The sequence below is a fragment of the Chrysochloris asiatica genome, unplaced genomic scaffold, assembly GCF_000296735.1.
Source record: "Chrysochloris asiatica unplaced genomic scaffold, ChrAsi1.0 scaffold00374, whole genome shotgun sequence".
NCBI classification, from domain to species: domain Eukaryota; kingdom Metazoa; phylum Chordata; class Mammalia; order Afrosoricida; family Chrysochloridae; genus Chrysochloris; species Chrysochloris asiatica.
Window position 1 is genome coordinate 1,202,802 of NW_006408892.1, and position 9,398 is coordinate 1,212,199.

General features: G+C 43.5%; 1 pseudogene; it reads right to left on the minus strand.

Annotated features, from left to right (window-relative positions):
- Positions 1 to 2,256: 2,256 nt before the first annotated feature.
- LOC102810710 lies at positions 2,257 to 2,743 on the minus strand (annotated as a pseudogene).
- Positions 2,744 to 9,398: the final 6,655 nt, after the last annotated feature.

Below are 9,398 nucleotides of genomic sequence, written 5' to 3' on the forward strand. Positions count from 1 at the left end.
GGCGACTTTTGCTTGACTTACTACATTTATTGAGTCATGTACTGACCAAGACCAGTGGCATCACTGGCAGGTGAAAGGGAAGGTGTAAAGAAAAAGCATCATCAGATTTCATTTAACTTCAGGTGAGAGAATCACCATCAGCATCAGCCACGACTGATTCCTGTGAGGCAGAGGATAGACACAACTCCACCCTGCAACTTTTACCAATTCTGACACGCATCCTTCCCACCGCACTTGTGACTTCTCTCATGGGCTGGATGTGCAGCTCTCCTCCAGGAAATATTTACAGCTTCAAAAACCCTATACAGGGACGTTACGAGCCAGAATCAAATTGTTGTTGTTGTTAAGTGCTATCGAGTCGGTTCCAACCCATAGCAACCCTGAACAAGGTTTCCGAGGGTGTAAATCTTTACGGGAGTAGAAAGCCTCATCTTTCTCCTGCGGAGCAGCTGGTAGTTTCGAACCGCTGACCTTAAGGTTCACAGCCCGAGTCGTAACCACTACTCTACCAGAGCTACCAGAATCAAATAGGCAACACATAGTCCCATCACCAATGTTACCCAGTGCATTAACTCATGGTGTCACCATACCTCCCCACCACACACATGCTACTGAATGTCAGTGACTTCCCCTCTGAGGGTGGAGACGCCTGACCCAGCCCCAATGCATCATAGCTGGCATCCCTCCTCTCTCCCCTTGGCCAAGACATGGTAGGTGCCATAGCCTGCCCGCTGGTACTTGTGGGTTATGGGATGGAGGTATGGTGACAGATTATTGCACTGGGTGGTGGGTGACACCGACCCTAGAAATACTACTCGTTTGGCAGACCCTCCTCCTGAATAGCCAACTTGCCCACCTATTACCATGCCCCACCAGTGCTGCTGGTATGGACCCTAGAGTCATTTTGGTGTTGCCCTTCTGACAGTGTCGGGGGTGGGGGGGTGATCTGTCCCTCTGCCCTTGCTGGACTCACAATCCAGGGGGAAAGACAGACAGCTTCTACATGATCACATCGTGAGTATGGGAAGGAGGTGACCTGGGGTGGCAGGGACAGATTAATCAAGAATTAATTTGTTGATTGACTTAGTCACGTTATCATGGACATCTTTCCATATTCAAGTACATAGGCTCATTTCATTAAAAAACCCGACAAGGTTTCTAACAAAGACATGAGAAACCAAATGAAACAGATACAAACAATAATCCTGGAACTCTAAGCTTTAGAGGAAAAGGCAGAGAAATGGTTTGAATACTGACTTGTTGTTGTTGTTGTCAGGTGCCATCGAGTCGGAACCGACTCATAGCGACTCCATGCACAGCAGAACGAAACAATGTTCGATCCTGGGCCAACCTCACCACCGCTGCCACCCCCGAGTCCATCAATGATGCCACCTGGCCGATCCATCTCGTTGGAGGTCTTCCTCTTTTTCTCTGACCCTCCACCCTACCCAGCATGACATCCTTCTCCAACGATTGTTTCCTCCGGACTACATGTCCAAAGTAGGAGAGACGAAGCTTAGCCATCCTGGCCTCCAAGGAGCACTCTGGCTGCACCTCTCCCAAAACAGATCTATTAGTTTTTTGGCAATCCATGGCACTTTCAGTATTCTCCTCCAACACCACAACTCAAAGGCATCAATTCTTCTACAATCCTCTTTATTCACTGTCCAGCTTTCGCATCCATATGAATACTGACTAGGAGAAGAAATAGAAGAAAAGCATTGAGGGGGAGACACAGCAAACTGTCAGCTGTCCTGACGTGGCACAGACATCTTGAACTTTAAAAATTTTTTATTGTTATCTTTTTTTTTTAAATCGAAGGTTCCTTACTTACTGGCCCTACCTCCAAACAAGTGGCTGGACCAGGGAAAAGGGGAGGGGGACCAGCCGACATGGGGAAGGGTCATCTTCACAACATTCCATTTCTACACAGACCTAACCAGGTAAGCACAGCGTCACTGTGTGGTTAGAAGTTGGCAGTCTGGAAAGGGAGGAACAGGTGAGGAGTGGAAGTGTCATTAAAAAAAATACAGGCCCCTCCAAAACTGAGGTGCCTGAGGGAGACTTGGTCTGTTTCAACCCAAAAGGAATCAGAAGATCAAAAGCAGTTTGGGAAGGCCAGAACTGTCAGGACTGGAGGGAGGAGGAACGTCCAGGGAGTGGGGGCTGTTTGGCAACTGGGGTGAAGGGATTGCCCTTCCCCTGCTGGGATCCCCCCAACCTCTCTGGTCTAGCAGGAAGGGGGCTGGAAGGGGCTCACAAGGGTTTGCCCTCCATGGAGATAACAGCGCTGCCCCCCAGTTTCTCTGCCAGGGTGCAGCAATCCTTGACCTCCTCAGCAGCTTGCTTGTAATTCATGCTTGATCCCTGTCAGCTTCTTCTTGATGGCATTCTTGGATTTATCATTTTGCTCTTAAGGGGTGCAGACTCAGGGGACCCAGAAGAGAAAAACCAGATCCTCCTTCTTACTCTCCTTGGTCTCATAAGTTGCATCATAGAGGGCATAGCGGCAGTCCTTGTCTGGCAGCATCTTGACAAAGGTGGCATAGGGGTCATCGACAGTCTGGCCCACATCACCAAGCAGGATCTCCTTGCCCTCATCTAGGATGGTTTTCTTCTTATCTTTGCTCAAGCAGAAAAGCAATGCCTTCTTGCGCTTCTTCACCTCCTCTAGCATCGAGAATTTGCACACCTTCATGTCATTGAACACCCTGATGACACCATCAGAGGCAGCCACACCAGAGGCCAGGTTTCCGGAAGTGAAAGAAGGCAAAGAGAGCCAGAGAAGAAGAGAGCCGCTGCAGCTGCTGCCGGGATCCAACTGCCATCTTGAACTTTTGCAAGTAACATTGGGTTGCAACAGAGCCTAACAACACAAACATACTTCGGTGGCTGGCGATGAGAAAGATGGTTCCCACACTCTCCTGGTGAACAGAATCATGGCCAGTCCCAGCCTTCACCCACCCATTGGCAGGTGATGCCCTTGTTCTGCACAGTCCCTGACCTGCCTGAGTGGACTTCCCCTGAGTCTAGAAACACGTGAATTCCACCTCATCAGACCAGCAGTGCCAGCAGCCACTCCTGGTAGACCAAGAACTTCTTCCATAACCAGCTGCCCTGCCCCCAACTGCCCTCTGTACCTGGAGTTCCTCCCGGGAGCTAGCACCCTGACCTCAGCTACCTTCTGAGCCTGCAGAACTACTTCCAAATCAAATGCCATGCCCCTTACAACATCTACACCTGCAGGACCAGGTGTCCCACTCCCCACCCACCTTGTGAGCTCCTTGGTTGACCTTGCCTCCCCCGGGTTTTTCCTCTCTGGATCCTGCCACCGCTCCATTTTTTCCTGTCTTTTTTCCCCTTCTTTGATTTTTTATCCTTTCTGTTATTCTTTTTATCCACCCAAGCCATGGTATTTTCAGTAACCTCATATGGATGCGAAAGCTGGACAGTGAATAAGGAAGATCGTAGAAGAATGGACGCGTTTGAGTTACGGTGTTGGAGGAGAATGTTGAAAGTGCAATGGGCTGCCAAAAGAACCAATAGATCCATTTAGGAAGAAGTGCAGCCAGAGTGCTCCTTGGAGGCCAAGATGGCCAGACTTCGTCTCTCATACTTCGGACATATTGTCAGGAGGGACCAGTTGCTGGAGAAGGATATCATGTTTGGTAAGGTGGAGGGTCAGAGAAAAAGAGGAAGACCCCCAATGAGATGGATTGGCCAAGTGGCAGCATCGATGGACTCAAGCGTGGCAACAATAGTGAGGTTGGCCCAGGATCCGGCAGTGTTTCATTCTGTTGTGCATAAGGTCAACTCGATGGCACCTAACAACAACAACAATCCTTCATCCTTTCCTCTGCTTTTCTTCTTTTCTTTTCCCCATCCCGTCTTTCTCACTCTTTTTTTATATCTTTTCTCTTGTTTTTTTCTTTATTATTCCCTTTTCTGTTTTCTCATTCCTTCTTCCCCTCTTTTTTATATCTTTTCTCTTTTTTCTTTATTATTCTCTTTCTTTTTTCATTTTTCCTCTCCCCAGTTTTGCTTATTGAAGTTTTCTTCCTTTTAAAAATCTTTTCTTTTCCCTTATTTTTTATTTTCCATTCCATTCCTTTTTTATTTTTAATTATTAAATTAGTTTTTCTTGCTGTTGTTTGCCTGCTTCCCTTACACACACTAGTATTTTTCATCAATATTTTATGTTTTGTTGCTTTAAAATTTTTTTCCTTATCTCACCTGACTGGAGATAGCATCCATGGCTACATTGCCCAGTCACATCCCTACCTCATGTAGCCCTAACTATTGGTGAGGGCCACTACCCACTCCTAAATACCCAATCATCAATAGACAGGAGCAAACACCAGCCAAACCCACCTCAACTTGATACAGGAATAGCAGGCAATGTGTACACACTCACATTCTTTATTACACCCACCAGGAGGCTGGGAGTGAGTGCCTAAAAACATGCCAACATACAATCATCAATTAAATACAAATAGAAATACAACACCAGCACAATGTCTCAAGAAAAAAAAATTCTGTTCGCACAAAGAAATAAGACAGAGTAACTACACAAGACACGTATTTGGCTCAAATGAGTGACCAAAAATACAGATCCAGAAGATCTTTCTGAGGAAGAAATGACATTGGAATTGCCTGATTCAAAATTCAAAAGAATGCTATGTAGTTACCTTCAGTGGATTAAGAGAAATAATAAAAAAAGTTGAAGACAAAAATCAAGGAAAATGCAGACAAAAGAAGAAATCCAGCAGATTAACACTACTAAGATCTCAGAAATAGGAAATACTCTAAAAGGGCCAAAGAGTTGCATTGAATCGATAGAAGGCCGAATTAGTAAGCTTAAAGACAAATCTCTCAATACTAACCTTCTAGAGGAACAATCAGAAATAAGAGCAAGAAAGTGTAAGAATTATGTGGGACACCATCAAGAGGAATAACTTACATGTGATCAGAATTCCAGGATAGAAAGAGACAAATGAAAACAGAAAATTGTCAGAGTTGCTGGAAGAAAACTTCCCTAACATCATGCAAGATGAGAAGATATGCATCCACGTAGCCGAATAAACCCCAAACATGACAAAACCCAAAAGAAAATCACCAAGACATATTATAATCAAACTTGCCAAAACCAAAGGCAAGGAAAGAATACTGAATGCAACTTGGGAACACCAAAAAGAGACCCAATAGGACTAAGCTCTGATTTATCAGCAGAAATCATGCAAGCAAGAAGGCAATGGGATGATATATTATATTATATTATATTATATTATATTATATTATATTATATTATATTGCTCTGAAAGAAAAGTACTGCCAACCAAGAATCATGTGCTGCTGCTGTTAAATGTCATTGAGTTAGGTTCTGATTCATAGTGAGCCTGTGTAGGGCTTCTAAGGAATGGTGGGTTTGAACTGCTGACCTTCTGGTTAGTAGTCCAGTGTTTATCCTACAGCACTACAGCAAGACTCCAAAAATAATATACCTAGCAAAAATGTCCATTAAATATGACTGTGAGATTAGGACATTTCCAAATAAACAAAAATGAAAAGAATTTGTAAAAACTAGAACAACCTCACAAAAAAATACTAAAGGGAGTTTTTCGGACAGGGAACTAACAACAGTAGACAACAACATGAGATTACCATACATGTCAACACCCAGAAGTCCACCCAGCTATAGAAGTATCCATAGTAAAACAAACCTTGTTGCTGTTGCCGTTAAGTGTCGTCGAGTCAATTCTAACTCATAGCGACCCTGTATAGGGTTTCTGAGCACTGGCTTGTGAGTCTGAACTTCTGATCTTATGATTCAAACGGACCTTATGGTCAAGTGCCATACCAAGACTCCAAAACAAACCTACAAGACTGAAAATAGGGAACCAGAGATATTAATTTGTAGTGACAAGTACAAAGTAAAAAGAAGGAGTAATGTAGTTACAGAACTTCTAGATAGAGAGCAAGCCAAGTAGATTTCAAAACAGAACAGACTGTTTTGAAATTGGGAAGAAATTAATACATATGTTACTTGGGTGAAGGGGAAGGCAACATACAATTGAATAGACACGGAGGCTGAACAGGTGTGGCAGGGAGATTAGGAGTACCCACAAATGTATATTATAGGTTTGGCAGAGGATATTTGTCTATGAGTATTTATCTTTGCTGCAAATATATCTATGAATGTGATGAAGAATACAGGGGCAAAGTTATGAAAATTTCTTGTTGTTGTTGTTAGGTGCCATCGAGTCAGTTCCGGCCCATAGCAACCCATTTTGGTCTTTTTTTTCTTTCCTATCTTTTTAAAGAAGATCATAGAAGAATTGATGCATTTGAGTTGTGGTGTTGGAAAAGAATATTGAAAGTACCATGGGCTGCCAAAAGAACCAACAGATCTGTGTTGGAAGAAGTGCAGCCAGAGTGCTCCTTGGAGGCCAGGATGGCCAGACTTCATCTCTCCTACTTCAGACGTATTGTCCGGAGGGACCAGTCACTGGAGAGAGATACCATGTTTGGTAAGGTGGAGGGTCAGAGAAAAACAGGAAGACCCCCAGTAAGATGGATTGGCAAAGTGGCAGCATCAATGGGCTCAAGCGTGGCAACAATTGTGAGGTTAGCCCAGGATGGGGGAGTGTTTCATTCCATTGTGCATAGAGTCGCTATGAGTTGGTACCAACCAGATGGCACCTAAGGACAACTCGAATTATTTGCTCAACATGCAAATTGAATAAACATGGTGAAAGAATACAACCCTGGGGCACATCTTTCTTGATTTTAAACGATTTGGTGTTCCCTTGTTCTTTTCCAACAATTGCCTCTTGGTCTATGTACAGGTTCCTCATGGGCACAATTAAGAGTTCTGGAATCACCCATCCTCTGCAATGTTGCCCATAGCTTTTCATGATCTGCACAGTCGAAAGAGCATAGTCAATAAAGCACAGGTAAACATCTTTCTGGTATCCTCTTCTTTCAACCAAGACCTGTTTGATGGCATCAGTGATATCCCTCATTCCGTGTCCTTGTCTGAATCCAGCTTGAACCTCTGGCAACGCATTGTTGCAGGTTTTGAATCATCTTCTGCAAAATTTTGATTGCATGTGACATTAATGATATTGTCAGACTATTTCTGCATTCCATTGAGTCACCTCTCCTTGGAATGAGCTGAAATGGACTGGTATTGGCCTTTTTGAATCTGACAATCATGTGGTTTACTATGCTGGGAATGACAAATTGAAGAGAAATGGTGTCACATTTCATCATCAAAAAGAACATTTCAAGATCTATCTTGATATAATGCGTGACAGAATAATATTTATACATCTGCAAGGAAAACCCACCCCTCGTCTGTGGGGTTTTGTTGTACTGTGGTAGCTTGTGAGTTGCTGTGATTCTGGAAGCTATGCCACCGGTATTTTAAATACCAGCAGGGTCACCCATGGTGGACAGGTTTCAAATGAGCTTCCAGACTAAGACAGACTAGGAAGAAGGAGAGTTGGACTACTTCTGAATACTTAGTCACTGAAAACGTATGAATAGCAGTGGAACACTGTCAGCACCAGAATACTGAATATTGAAATATGATGAAAAGCACCAGAATATTGTCAGATGTAGTGCCGGAAGATGAGTCCCTCAGGTTGGAAGGCACTCAAAATATGAATAGGGAAGAGCTGCCTCCTCAAAATAGAGTTTACCGTGATGATGCAAATGGAGGACCTTCATTTGCTGATGGGGTACAACTCAAAATGAAGAGAAACAGAGGTAGACATCCATTAATAATTGTAACAAGGAATGTTTGTTGTTGTGAAGTGCCGTTGAGTTGGTTCCGACCCATAGTGACCCTGTATAGGGTTTCCAAGGAGCAGTTGGTGAGCTTGAACCACGGACCTTGCAGTTCAAATGGCTTTGCGGTCTGGTGCATTAACCCACAGCGGCACACCAGGACTGTACGAATGTACCAGGAATGTATGAAGAATGAATCTAGGAAAACTGGAAATTGTCAAAAAATAAATGGAATTCATAAACATCAATATTCTAGGCATTAGTGAACTGAAATGGACTGATATTGGCCATTTTGAATCTGACAATCACATGGTTTATTATGCCGGGAATGACAAATTGAAGAGGAGTGGCGTCTCATTCATCATCATGAAGAACATTTCAAGATCTGTCCTGAAGTACAAAGTAGGCTGTGATAGGATGATATCCATGTGCCATGTGCCTATAAGGAAGACCAGTCAACACCACTATTATTCAAATGTGCGTATTAACCACTAAAGCCAGTAATGATAAAATTGAAGAATTCTACCAATTTCTTCAGTTTGAAATTGATCAAACATGCAATCAAGATGTTTTGATAATTACTGACTATTGCAATGCAAAGGCTGGGAACCAAGACGAAGGATCAGTAACTGGAAAATATGGCCTTGGTGACAGAAATGATGCAGGAGATCACATGATAGAATTTTGCAAGACCAATGACTTCTTCATTGCAAATACCTTTTTAAAACACCATAAAAGGTGACTTATAAACATGGACCTCACCAGAAGGAACACAGAAATCAAATTGACTACATCTGTGGAAAGAGACGGTGGAAAAGCTCTAACCATATCATCAGTCAAAAAAAGACCAGGGGCAAGCTGTGAAACAGACCATCAATTGCTCATATGCAAGTTCAGGCTGAAGCTGAAGAAAATGGAAACAAGTCCACAAGAGCCAAATTATGACCTTGAACAAGTTGTTGTTGTTAGGTGCCATTGAGTCATACCGACTCATAGTGACCATATGCACAACAAAACGAAACACTGCCCAAACCTGAGCCATCCTCACAATTGTTATGCTTGAATCCATTGCTGCTGCCACTGTGCCAATCCATCTCCTTGGCGGAGGGGTGGGGGTGACTCTCCACTTTGCCAAGCATGACGTCCTTCTCCAGGGACTTGTCTCTCCTGATAATACGTCCAAAGTATGAGAGACAGAGTCTGGCCATCCTGGCTGTACTTCTTCTAACATAGTTTGGTTTGTTCTTTTGGCAGTCCATTGTATTTTTAATATTCTCCTCCAACACCATAACTCAAACACATCAATTCTTCTATGGTCTTCCTTACTTTTGCATGCATATGAGGTTATTGAAAATACCATGGCTTGGGTCAGGCGCACCTTAGTCCTCAAACTTGCATCATTGGTGTTTAACACTTTAAGGAGGTCTTCTGCAGATTTGCCTCATGCAATACACCATTTTATTTCCTTACTAGTGCTTCTGTAAGGAGCTCTGGTAGCATAGTGGTTACAAATCGGGCTGTGAACCTTAAGGTCAGCGGTTCGAAACTACCAGCCGCTCCGCGGGAGAAAGATGAGGCTTTCTACTCCCGTAAAGATTTACACCCTC